The sequence below is a fragment of the Heterocephalus glaber genome, unplaced genomic scaffold (assembly GCF_053883595.1).
Source record: "Heterocephalus glaber isolate CG9 unplaced genomic scaffold, H.glaber_assembly_v1.0 deba00001613, whole genome shotgun sequence".
Classification (NCBI taxonomy): domain Eukaryota; kingdom Metazoa; phylum Chordata; class Mammalia; order Rodentia; family Bathyergidae; genus Heterocephalus; species Heterocephalus glaber.
In genome coordinates this window covers 14,464,683-14,468,066 of record NW_028258384.1, presented here as the reverse complement: position 1 = coordinate 14,468,066, position 3,384 = coordinate 14,464,683, and the positions used below count along the sequence as shown (strand labels likewise).

The window sequence follows — 3,384 nt, the reverse complement described above, 5'->3', positions numbered from 1 at the left end:
ACACAACATGATCTTTCCATTTCTTCCATTTATGGAAATATAATCACAAGATTTGTCAGTTTCTCAATTTTTCATAGAGAACTGGGGAATACAAATTCCCTCTGAAGAAAAGTAAGTTTGGTTTATTTTTCCAAAACTCAATAGAAAATACATCCTAATATAACACATCATAAAGTACTATTAGCTTCACTACAACATTTATAATATAAAGCTGAGCAATGTTTTCCATTTTTATCTTCCTCTCTATCAAATTGACTAAGTTTATTAAGAAAATTTTTAAGACTCACAAATGTGCATGAGGGGTTTGAGGTGTGCTACATTTTTCAAAAATACTAGTGACATAAAAAGTTACAAAAAGCTATAGGAGCGTTCCAACCTCAAGGAAACTAAACAGACATAACAAGGAAGGACAGTATACCTGATCTTAGACTGAATCTTTTACAAAAGGGATTAAAAATTTAAGAGTATGATTTATCAATTAGCAAAATGAATACAGATGTAGTATTAGATTAAACAATTGTATTAGTGTTAAATATATATATATCAGATAAAGTAATAGTTTCTCTTCTTTCTGCTGCCTATCCCTGTTCTGTCAAGAGTTCTTCAAAAATTAAATTGGTTTTAGCTCCAAATCGAATTTCTGCAGATTTTATATCTTCATAAAACATAAATTTGCCAGAACACTACAAAGCTTTTCAAAAGTATTATCTGAATATTGAATTTGTTAAAGTTGTTTATACAGGTGATTGTGTGTCTTGGAAAATACAAATACAATTAATCAAGGTTCATGATGTGTTTTACGTACTCTCAAAGATATAAAATGGACTACTACTCAGCCATGAAGAATGAGAAACTAGAGTCATTTATAGCTAAATGGATGCATATTGAGGCCATACTTTTAAGTGAAATAAATAGGATACACATGTGTAAATACCAAATAGTATCTCTAGTGTGAGAAACTGAAAGTGTAAATAAGGATGAAAATGATTAAAAAGAACAATTGATAATTTGAAATAGGAAAAGGTCCAAAGGTGGAGGGGTGGTGGGAGGGGAAGAGGAAAGGGAAAAAAGGAAAGGAAAAAGTATGAGAAAGAAAAAAAAACGGAAACAAAGTCTATGTAAATAGGGAAGGGTGGTGGGGGTGAAGGGCGCATAGGTAATGGGGAAAAAATAAGAACTAAGATACATCATGTTCAGGTACAAACACCCAATGATACATGTAAATGTATTGCATACCTAAAATGTACCAATTAATATATTTTTTAAAAAAGATATACCTGGAGAGAAGACTTAAAATAAAGATAAGAAAAGTGACTCCAAGTGAGATGTAGGGGATAATTCACCAAACTCATTTCATTTATTTTGATAACTGGGAGGCCGTGCTTACTAGTCCAGAGAGCAAGCTCTGGGTGAGAGACTTGACAGCCACACCCACCTTGAACACCAACACTCTGCCTCACCCTGATCCCACCCCACTCGCATCTGTCCCTCTGTTTCCCCTCTCCCCCACCTCGGCCCCCCTGTTACTCTCTGTGTGGCATCTCTATGGCGACCTTTTTACCTCACCTACTGGACCCCCATCCATGGCCAGGGCCTGGCTTCAGAGACCACATGCAAGACAGGCTGCTTCAGGCAGGAGCTATGAACAGGTAGCCTCCTGGTGAGCGGTGGAGTTTCAACTTCTTTGAAGCACTGTGGCCCCGAGCCACAGGTGTTCAGCAGCACGGTAAGTGGAGCCTAGTACCAGATGCCAACTGTCTTCTATAGACTGCCCTTTCTGCTCCCAGCTGTCTTTCCTGCCACCGGCCTTCAAACCCAGAACCAGCCCTCAGCCCAACCATCTGTCAACTTGGCCGCTTACTATTGTTTCTTTCAGCCCTGCATCACAGACACCTTGTAACAGGCACCTGGACCTGCACCAAATTATAAGCAACAAGAGTTGGAGAACATGGCTCTAAAGCGCATTCAAAAGGAGCTCCTTGCCCTGGCTCATGACCACCCAGCCCACTGCTTGGCTGGGCCTGTGGGAGAAGACATGTTCCAGTGGCAAGGAATCATAATGGGTCCCAATGACAGCCCCTACCAGGGAGGGGTCTTCTTCCTAACCATCCATCTTCCTTTGGATTACCCATTCAGACCACCCAAGATAGCATTCACCACCCAAATTTACCATCTGAATATTAACAAAAACGGAACTATCTGTGTAGATACACTGAAGTCCCAGTGGTCGCCAGCGCTCACAATTGCCAAACTACTATTATCCATCTGTTCCATGTTATGTGATCCCAACCCAGAGGATTCTTTGGTTCCTGAAATTGCCAAGCTCTGTCTAAAGTACAGTGGAGAGTATGACAGAATAGCTAGAGAATGGGCTAAGAAGTATGCCATGTGATTTTCAAATCTAATTCACTTGCCAAAATAATAAAGACAAACTTGGCAGTTCAGTTAATTAGTTGTCTCTTGATTATTTTATTTTAAGCCATATCTTCTCTGTCTTTGTGGGCACATATTGCACACATTTCATATTAAGATATATGTGGAGAGGTGTTGAGGGGAGCAAAAGATTGAGAGGAGGTTGGGTGGCTGGTGGGAGGGGGGAAGTGCAAGTTTGGTGGAAGATCGCTGGGAGTAGGAGGGAAAGTATAGGTGTTTTAATTTAGTTTCAAATAAAGGATTTCTTTATTGATTTAAGATTGGAAAACAAAGCAAGGACAAGAGAAGTTGGTGGCTTTGGGACTCGAAGAACAATTTCACCCACCTGTGAGAAAGTTTTTAATGTAGAATCTTCTAGAACTGCCAACAATTAGGAAAGCTAGAGTGAAGATTACGAAGCTAGTTAGGGACTTATTTTACTTTGAAGCACCTGCATCTTCAGATGTTTTGGTTTGGACCAAGTATAGTACTCAACCATATCCTCTATTTTGAGATCCAGGGTTAACCAAAACTGAGACAGATCAAGAGATTTTACAAGTAAAATGTTTAATTTCCAGTTTTCTACACCTCCAGCCTCTTGGATCCCCTACACTGTCCCCATTCTGCCTCTCTCCCTTCATCCATAAAAGATGTGGTATATGAAAGACAAATGCCATGGCTGCCAAAGGAATTTACCTAGTCAAGGAATATAGAAAAGTTAAAAATTCATTGTTACACTGGAAGAGAGCAGCAGGAGTGCCCAAGAGAGGACCACTGTATCAAAGAAAAAGGCTGAACATTTCATATTTAATTTTAATGTGAGGATGAGGTCTGAAAACTTCATCCCAGGAAAGCTTTCATCAGGTCATGGTGCTTCTACTGTCCATCTATCTCAATTCTCAGGATGGTCTTTAGTTTGAAGACTGATGTAATGTATGTGTTTGACAGGGTTTACTGTCATTGTCATTGCTA

General features: G+C 39.4%; 1 pseudogene; it reads left to right on the top strand.

Annotated features, from left to right (window-relative positions):
- The first annotated feature begins 1,945 nt into the window (after positions 1–1,945).
- On the top strand, positions 1,946–2,392 carry LOC101725794 (ubiquitin-conjugating enzyme E2 D2 pseudogene; annotated as a pseudogene).
- The last annotated feature ends 992 nt before the right edge of the window (positions 2,393–3,384 follow it).